Source organism: Hakea prostrata, chromosome 10 (genome assembly GCF_041222555.1).
Source record: "Hakea prostrata isolate BN-2017 chromosome 10, UWA_Hpros_2, whole genome shotgun sequence".
Classification (NCBI taxonomy): Eukaryota; Viridiplantae; Streptophyta; class Magnoliopsida; order Proteales; family Proteaceae; genus Hakea; species Hakea prostrata.
Window position 1 is genome coordinate 5,815,364 of NC_142609.1, and position 10,468 is coordinate 5,825,831.

The 10,468-nt window shown below is 38.7% G+C and overlaps 2 pseudogenes; both read left to right on the top strand.

The window, feature by feature from the left end:
* The first annotated feature begins 1,202 nt into the window (after positions 1-1,202).
* Positions 1,203-5,549, top strand: LOC149001688 (cytochrome P450 86A22 pseudogene; annotated as a pseudogene).
* Positions 5,550-8,854: 3,305 nt separating this feature from the next.
* Positions 8,855-10,468, top strand: LOC149001689 (cytochrome P450 86A2 pseudogene; annotated as a pseudogene).

The following is a 10,468-nucleotide window of genomic DNA, read 5'->3' on the forward strand; positions in this document are numbered from 1 at the left end:
TGTAACTTCAACATTGTGTTTGGTACTTAAATATAGAGACAAAAGTCTACCGTGAAGCGTGTTGTTGTCTCTACTAGTCTTTGGGTTTGTCTCTAGTGTCTCATTCCCCTAATCCAACCACTCACTTTGGGAGCACAGGGTGTTAGATTCTAGAGTAATCGGTCAGTGGTTTCTCCGGTGATGTATTCATGTTTTTATGCGATGATTCTGCTAATGATCTCTGTTATGCATATTTGGGTTTGTTCTGATTGTATTGTAATAACAATTTAGATATCTCATGGATATAATAAAGAATAGAATAAATGAAAGATAAACGTGGCAATTACATGAAAATTTTTCCATTACCATATGCATATGATGTTAGACTATATTTTCAATTAATGAATCTACAGGGATGCTGTTGCAACCAGGGAGGGACTGTTGCACACCATTAGAATGCAGTTGAGGTTAAGTTAAGATAAATGATGTTGTCCTTTGTTACCCATAGGTTAAGTTTTATAAACATGGTTATAGTAGCTCTGGCTAGAAGGGCTATTTCTTTTTCGTGCAAGCTGATTTAGCTCATTTCTGATCGTTGGATTCTTGATACCTATAATCTGAAGTCCTTGGTGGTAACACATTCTCTCGTTGAATAAACATCCTTCCTACCAAAAATCAATCTATTATGAAAACAATTAGTAATAAAGATAAGAAAAAAAAGACTATTATACCCTCGTGTTGAATGGAGGTGAAAAAAAAACTGTTAAACTCATTTAACCTTAGTTGAGATACCCTATTAGATCTAAGGTTTTTACCGGGCTCTAATCAATCACCTATCTTAATATTCTAAGGAATTTGTTTTAGGGTGTATTGGAAAAAGAGAGGGAAGCGAGGAGAAGACGATGCAGGTGCCGCTGCTTCTTCTTTCTTCTATTTTTTCTTCTTTTTTTTTCTTTTCAAAATTTTAAATTCAAAGGTATAAGCTGAGGGCAATTTAGGAATTAAAAGAAATAAAATGATGAATTGACGATTCAAAAGAAGCATCGTTTATCAAACCTTTTGTTTTTCATTTTTCATTTTTCATTTTTCACACACATGTACGTACTCTTTCCTGGTTTATATTAAATTCCCAACTATCTTTGAAGGCATTTAAAAAAATGGGACCCTAGTTCGCGTGTTCTTTCACTTATAAATAGCTCTGTTATTCGAAAGCTCATAAACGCATGGACTTGCTTGTTATACTTCCCATTTCCATACCGTTCCTCAACTTGGGCTTCACTTATCTTCCCCCAAGGAATTCTACTCCTCTTGAGGATCAAAGAGAATCAAATCTAAGGGGTCCATTTCTTTTGATTAGGATAGAGAAATTAACCACTACAGTGCTCTTAGTTGCCATTATTGCTTATCTAAAGTGGTTTACCATCCTCTCACCTTCAACACAGAACTCACAGGTGTGGCGCTTAATAGGTTGATCCCCCGGGTGATCAAAAACTAAGATTGCTTGTACGACTGGATTGACGGGAATCTTTGCACGTATGGTGGAACATGCTAGACCTGCATTTGCAGTATTCGTTTCATGATGCGAAAACAAGGCTTGTTTGACTATCACATGTGATCCAAAGAATATAGAACACATTTTAAAGACCCGCTTTGATAATACACAAAAGAACCCACATTCCAAGCAACGTTTCATAAACTATTAGGTGAAGGGTGTAAGAATATTTCTATCCAAGATCGCATAGATCGACTAAAAACACCTTAGTATGATAATGACACAAGATGATGATGAGCATACATTTTCATTGTTCTATTGGAGACGAAGCGCAGCGGAATATCTTCTTTATGTCTCCCACTAGGAACAAACTTGAGGTGGAAGTTGATTCTATGATCAACTTGATGTTGGATCTTCTCCTCTAGACTCCTCCCTATTCACTGGCTTGATGGTATATCCTTTCTGACTAAGCAGATGTGATTGTGATTATGATTAGGGTTTAGAGGAGAGACCTAGCATCCTTTATATAGGCAAATCCGTTAGATCGTCCATCAAGATCTAACGGTTCTTATTAGCCCACACTAGCCAGTCCATATAAGAGTTCTAGTAACCGTATATTACCCATATCAAACCAATAAGAAACCAAATCAAAGTGTAACACAATCAATGAAGCCCACCTTATGTGGAATATTCAATTAATATTCTAACAAAGGGATCATCAATTTCAAAGGAAGGCAGTTGCTTCGAAATCACTCCGTGTAGAATACAACAATAGCTTGATGGGTTAACCAACTCGTCAAGCTATGGTTATGCCAAATGCTTGAAACAACCCAATTGGAATCAATGACTGTAGATCCTCAAGACCTCCTCCTCCGATTAAGCTTTGATAACATTTGTGGAATTACTTTTGATAAGGACCCTTAGACCCTCTCCCCTAGTCTACCAGAAAAACAAGTTTACTTTAGCATTTATCAAGCCATTGAGGCTCTCTTCCAATGGTACCTATTTCCCAAATTCACTTGGAAGTTGAGGAAATGGCTTTACTTGGACGAGAGGACAATTTGAACCTGAACATCCACTACTTGTAACAACATTTATTAAATGTCATTGAGACACGTAAGTTGGAGCTGCAACAAATATCAAAGTAGAAGAGAAGGGGGACAAAAATGATGACTTGCTGTCCAGGTTCATGAATAAGAAAGAAACTAAATCCTACTTACACACCTTTCTCCAACATATTATGCTCAGCTTAATCCTAGGAGGATGAGACATGACATCAGTAGTGTTGATCTAGTCCTTTTGGTTGCTAATGTTAAATCACAACATCTTGCATGACATCTGCATGGTTCTGATGGAAACACGTGATCAAAGTGGTTGGAAAAGCCATTGATGCTTGACAAGTTGGATTGAATGGTCTAACCTAAAAGCAGCATTGTCGGAAACTATTAGGTTGTATCCACCGATTCCACACGACTCAAAAGCATGTGATTACCAATGATATGTTACTGACAGGTTCAAAGATTATTTATTCGATATATTTTGTGAGAAGGATAGAGTGGACGGGGGGGGGGGGGGAGATTGCATGGAATTTCAAATAGAGAGGAGGTTATCACCAGACGAGAAGAGTTACGTAGCACATGACCAGTTCAAGCTTGTGTCATTTAATGCAGGACCAAGAATCTGTATAGTGAAGGACATGGCTTATCTACAAATGAAGCCCATTGTTGCTGCAGAGTTGCTTAAGCACCGATTGACATTAGCACCTGGGCACCATGTGGAGGAAAAGAAAAGTTTAATTTGTTCATGAAGAACAGGTTAATACTAAATGTGCACCATAGGGATCTCACATTCTCACCACCATCGTGAATGCAATTCACAAGGAGAGAGAAGGAGCACCAATAGCTACACCTCAAGCATTCTTTTTTTTTTTTTTTTTTGGTAGAAATAACATCAAGCATTCAAGCTGATCTTTTGTCTTTGTTTTCTGGGGCGAGAAAACATGAAGCTTATCAACCCCATCTAAAGCTGAGCACAATCGGAAAACTAGATTTTCGTATTTCCTTTATGCTTTCCAACACCCGATGAGTTAAGTGAGTAACTCTTTTGTGGTTTGAGAGTAAATTCATTTTAGCTGTGATCAAGACTTGATGATTGAAATCCTGGAAAGTAGTTTGTCCAACTGATCGATAGCCTATTAGATGATTTGATGCTGTTAAAATCCGGTTAGGTCGGAATTTTAAAACTTGACTCTGAGCTTGACCCTAGTTTGTAAGACCAAACTAGTCAAGCATTGACCCTGTCCTAGCCCTAACCAGACTCAATTCAGTACGTCAGAGTTGGTTCAGGCTATTTGGACCAAACTTTGAAGAAACCTATTTCCTAGAAGAAAAATAGCAAATTACACAGCACTTGGATATTTGGGACAAAACTCTTAACTATTCATTATTGCATCATAAATTACATGGCACCCATATGTAAATTACAAGTTATCTGCAGTTAACTTTATTGTTAAAATGGATTACAGTAATACCCTCACAAGTTAATACCCTCCTATACCCAATTAGGTGAAGGAATTCTCCCTTACCCTCCCAGATTAACACCCTCCTATACTCAACTAGGTGAAAGGATTTCTTAATCCCTTCATCCATCTTCTACCTACTTCTTGTCTAAAACCAACCAAGGCTCCCGCTTCCGCTTCCGCCAAAACCATGGAGGTTTCTTCCCAGTTGTTGCTAATTCTAGGGTTTGACCTTTGAACTTCTCCACTAATTCACTAACCACCATTACTAGCAACGGAGGTGGAGGAGCGTCACCACCCCAAGCCAATGCCGGTGGAGAATTTCTTCTTCAACTCCTTATATAACCTCATCAATCTCGAATGCCTCTTGTAGCTCGGCAAGCACTTCACCACCATCGCCAACGAACGCTTCAAATTGTGGAGTTTTTTGTCTCTAGTTCTGCCTTTCCTGGTTGATTCCTATGACCTTCATAGCTACTACCATGATCCTACCATTGCAGCCATAGGTCCTACCCTCCCTTTCCCAACATGGTTCTTTAATAGACATGATCTCCGTACAACTCCCCCTTGGCCGCCCAACTCTAATTTTCTTCTCCCCTCCTTTGATTCAAAATCTAGGCCTCCCTCCGCATGGCATCGACAGTTTTGATCATCATCGAAGCTCTTGTTTACCCACAAATCAACTATTTCTAGCCGACGACCTTCAGAAATTAGGGATTTGGGCAAACAAATTGCCCTAGTGGGGGGCAAGCGAGCTATGTGCCTCATGAGCATTTTTCAAAAAGAGAAAAAACGCTGTGGGAAAGAGCATCCTCTTGGGTTTCATGGTTATGTTCTGCCAAAGCACAGGCAAAACACCTACTGGTTTTCTGCACAAGCCCCAAGGCCGAGGACATTGGGTTTCTGAGGGCCAGTGAGAGTCGAGATGAAGTGAAAAACCTACTCAGATTGAGCGCCTGTGTCACCAACAGGGAGTAACCTACATTCTGTTCTAGCATCAGAAATTGAAGAATCCCTGTCAAATTTGCATTTTAGAGTTGGTGCTGAAAGGGGCAACCTCAGACTTCTTGGCTTTAGGGGTTGAGACAGCTTCATGGAAAGGGGCAGTTGGTAGCCGGAGGAGGGGGTAGGGCAGTTTCTGGGGGCGGTAGTGGTGGGTTTCTAGCAAAGTGTAGGTAGAAGATGGGTGAATATGGGAGGGTATTAACCTGGGCGCATTATTGTCAATTCCTTACTCAAAGGGCATTTAAGTAATTTAAATTTTAAATGATTTAAATAAAAATAAAGGCATTTAGGTAATTTCATAATTTATTTTAATAGCAAAGTTAACTATTCGTGACTTGTAATTTACATGTAGCTGCCATGTAATTTATGAAGCTAATAGTTGATAATTAAGACCAAGCTAGAATTGCATTTTAAAACAAAATTGGATGATTCGATTATCACATTTAAAATTTTAAACAAATGAAAACTGGATTTTAATTTGCAACTGCTGTTGCCAGCAGTCGACGGTCGAGATTCAACCACATCATCAAATTTCTATTCGACGATCTAGATTAAAATTTCAAGGGTATTATGTGCAAATACAACTTTTTATTTCACATTTTAAGGATTTTATAGTTTATAAATTTACGAACTCAACTCCTGGTATTTACCCAATATGAAAGAAGAAGAAGATGGCGTGAGGTACCCAATAACCATTTGCTTACAATTGGCTCATCAAACTCCACCACCGCCACCTAGATCAATTGCAACGTTGCAACATTCTACCTAGAAACCTTAATCATCGGCGTTGCCATCGGTGACGAGGTCTTAACCATCATCCCATCCTATGCTCCCCTTCTTGTTCGGGCGATTTAGTCTCTCTACAGTGTTGTGGTGGCTTCCCTATTTCTTAGAAATCGATTCACCATGTCAGGGCCAGAGGTATAACAAAATGCCAAAGAATAAGATTTTTCTTGTCTCTCTTCCATAATTATAAGAGAAGAGATTTTTCCAAGAATATACAAGGTTTTACCAATAAAACAGAGGAAGCAGGTAAGGAACTAGGCTGCTTGTTTCCTCTTTTTATTAAATACTTTAATGGTAGATTCTAAGTTTAAACCAGTTCTCCTTGGCTTGATACTTCTAGTTCTGCCCTAGTATTTCCACAATGAAGGGAAATTAAAAGAATCCCATTACACAGAACTATTTGTTTTGTTAAACTTTCCTCTTTTTCCCATTTCTCTTGCGCTTCATTGTAGCAGCAAGAATAGGAGTAGTTGCAGAGTTAAAGAAGCAAGAAGCAGATGAAGAGCTTTTTGTGGGGTTAAATATTAGAACCGACTTCTCAATCCTTCGTGCTTTCGAATGACCTTTCGACTATACATTTTCTTTTGATTTCCTGATAAAAGAAGAAGATGGCATGGGGGAGAAGTTTTGAAAAGTAGGATTTTAAGAGTTGAGTACATACTAGGGGGGTTGAGTTCATAAATTTACAAACTATAAAATCCTTAAAATGTAAAACAAAAAGTTGTATTTGTATATAATACCCTTGAGATTTTAATCTGGATCGTCAAATAAAATTTTGATGACATGATCAAATCTCGTCCGTCATAGCAGCAGCAGGAGCAGTTGCAAATAAAAATCCATGAAAACCAGACTTGCTTGAATACCAAAATTCTTGTAGACATCTTGAAGTGAAATGAAAGGCTAGTCTTTGGGCCTCATGGGCTCCTTGATCATGTCAAGGCCCTTGAGGAAATTGGGCCTTGGGAGATTGAATTGAATTGACAGTCCCTTATTTAAGTATCTTCACACTTTTTTCTTGGGGAAAATGTGCTTCTATTAAATAATTAATAACTGCAGAGAAAGTCAAGAAAGGAAATAATCATGTTCACCAATAGGGCCGTAAATGAGAAAACAAGTCCAACGAAGGTGGGGTGGCGGCGTTGGTGGCCGGTAGGGGGAGGGCGTGGTGGTTTACATCGATTGTAGGTGGTCTCCGGTAAGCATAGGAAGAAGAAGGGTGAAGGTACCCACCTAAGGGTTCGGTATGTGATGAGACACAAGGTTAATTTAGTAATTTAACATTGAAAAGGTAATTTGGTCATTTCATATTGGAGTTAATTGGCATTAAATGAGACTATTAAGTTATTATAGGCTAGACATAACTTAGTTGTAGTTTACACATAATTTGGGCCAACTGAAAGCGAGCTCCCTTTGCACAAGTTCACCGACATTCTCTTTTAGAAAATTAATAGATAAAAAGAACCCCCCCAACACAATGATCAAGTGAAATTGTTGCAGAAAACACAATTGAATATATATATATTTTCTTTTACACAACTAAATGCGAACTCTCTTTGCTAAGTTACTGCACAGGTCCAAATTGTGTCCTCTAATATTATTGCGTTCAATATTTCAGCAATTATTTAATTGCAAGAAAATTAATGCGTAGAACTGAAGCAAAATCTGTAAACTACAAGGAGAAACTAAATTTACAAACCTAATTCACCAAATCATCCCCACGTCGTTGTTGGAAAAACCATCGCACCTCCTCCTTCCTGATAACATAAGTTTCTATATTTTAATGTTGTGAAGGAGATTAGTTGAAAGGAAACAAATTTGGAACGGAATATTGGGAGGCAAAAGAATTTAAAATCAGAAATAGAATAAAATAAAATAAACTAAGGATACCAATGGTTTCATAAATTTAAGAATCAAGTATGGGATTGATGGCAACACTCTCTAGGGATTATAAACTTTTTTTAAGGGTAAAATTATAATCATACAAGATACATAAGGATAGTTCAAGGATTATAAAATAATATAATCATTATTTAATAGAGAATACTAACAGACTATGTCATTATACAATTCCAAGTGATATTTTCTTTCTATGGGTGGAGGGTCAAGACTCATAAATTTTTCCCTTGTTTTTCACGTCATGGCAGTTTTTACAGTAACTAATGATTTTTTTTTTTTAAATTCCTCTTTATTTGTATTTTTATTTTTTATTTTTGTGGTGAGATGCTCTAGGCCCTTTTTCTTTTTCCTTTTTTGAAAGAAATAGATCCCTCAAATTTATAGCATGATGGTTTATATATAATTGGAGACTGATTTGTATGGTATGATCACCTAATTTATATATATATATCAATCAGGGAACTAGAGGTCTAGAGATACAGGGCTCTTCTCGACAAAGAGTTAGCTACACATTTTTGTTTTTTTGTTATTTTTGGTAAAAAGAGTTAGCTACACGATTGAACTCTCTTAAAAGTTAAAACAACATACATAGATATTAAATAACATGTTAGCTCAATGACGTGCACTAAATGAAGAACCTCTTTTAGTGGGGTCTAGGTACTAGCTTTGGGATGAAAAGTAAGACAACACAAGTTTAAAGAATTACATTGAATGTGGGAATGCATTTTTCATACCAAAAGAAGCAATGTGAGTTTCATCAAGGAAAAAAGGCATGTGAATTTTAACCTCCAAAAGAAGAAAGGGCACTTTATTCAACTAATTAATTAGTTCTTCACTGCTCTACATTAAATTCTCAACCATTTTTTGACGGCCTTGAACTACTAGTGAGATCAAAATCTATTATAAATAGTTCTGTTACAAACATCGCAGTTGTATGTCATTCCTCACCCCTCCGAAGTACCCAGTGGGGTGGGTTCCTTCTTCTAGCCACCATTGATGAACCCATTTTCTCAATCTAGCCTCTACTTGTTATAGATGAGATTTTCACAAAATTTAGCCAAAAACAGCCCATGAAGTTTTCAATGGATGTACAAGAAGCGATTTCTGTTGACAAGTGATCCATCGGGGTTTAAGTTTTAGCTGAGTTTTGGTGGTGTGGGGGTCAACTCCTGATAATGATGGAGATATCAATGGCTATACTCTTCTTGGCTGCCATCACTGCTTATTTGATGTGGTTCACCGTCATCTCACGTCCGTTTCGTGGCCCACGGGTGTGGCCCTTCATAGGTTGTATCTTGGCGGTGATCGGGAACTACAACCGCTTGAATGATTGGATTACAGAGCATCTCCACGCGTTTAATGGCACGTTCAAAACTTGCCTTTCTGCCTTTCCTTTTTTGCTGCGAAAACAAGGCTTTCTAACTTTGACGTGTGATCCAAAGAATATAGAACACATTCTAAAAACCCGTTTCGATAATTACACCAAAGGCCCAACCTGGCATGTAGTGTTTTATGATCTATTTGGCAACGGGCTTTTCAACTCCGATGGTGACACATGGCTATTTCAAAGGAAGACAATTGCGCTACAGCTCACCCCGAGTAGAATGCAACAAACCATGGCTCGGTGGGTGAACCAAGCTATTAAGCTGCGGTTTTGCCCAATGCTTAAAACAGCTCAAGAGGAATCCATGATTGTGGATATTCAAGACCTCCTTCTCCGCCTAAGCTTTGACAACGTATGTGGAGTAACTTTTGGTAAGGACCCTCAGACCCTCTCTCCGGGTTTACCCAACAACCAGTTCACATCATCATTTGACCAAGCCACTGAGGCCTTCATACAACGAATCATACTCCCACAATTCACTTGGAAGTTGACAAAATGGCTTCGAATAGGGCAAGAGGTAAACCTAAGCCAAAACATTCGCCTTGTGAAGGAGTACCTATTAAATGTCATCGAGATACGTAAGCTAGAGCTGCAACAGAATCTCGAGGCTGGAGTACTTAAGGGGGACTCACATGATGACCTATTGTCGAGGTTCATGGATAAGAAAGAAACCGAAGCCTACTCAGATACCTTCCTCCAATACATAATGGTCAGCTTCATCCTAGCTGGACGAGATACAACATCAGTAGCATTGACATGGTTCTTTTGGTTGCTAATGTTAAACCCGAAAGTGGAGGAGAAGATCTTGCATAACATCTGCACGGTTCTAATGGAAACACGTGGCGATGACATGTCAAAGTGGTTGGAGGAGCCATTGTTGTTTGATGAGTTAAATCGGCTTGTCTACCTAAAAGCAGCACTATCAGAAACCCTCCGGTTGTATCCGTCAGTGCCATTAGACTTAAAGCACGTGGTTACTGATGATGTGTTACCAGATGGCACATTTGTACCTGGAGGTTCAAAGATAGTTTATTCGATATACTCCGTGGGGAGGATGGAGTGGACGTGGGGGGATGATTGCATGGAATTTCGGCCAGAGAGGTGGTTATCATATGACGGGAAGAGTTACATAGCACATGACCAGTTCAAGTTTGTGTCATTTAATGCAGGCCCCAGAAACTGTATAGGGAAGGACATGGCTTATCTCCAAATGAAGTCCATTGCCGCTGCAGTGTTGCTAAGGCACCAACTAACGCTAGCACCAGGGCATCGCGTGGAGCAAAAGCTAAGATTAACCTTATTCATGAAGAATGGGCTGATGGTACATGTGCACCACAGAGATCTGTCGACCATCACTGCTACAATTCGCAAGGAGAAAGAAGGAGCACCAATAGTTATCGTTAACTAG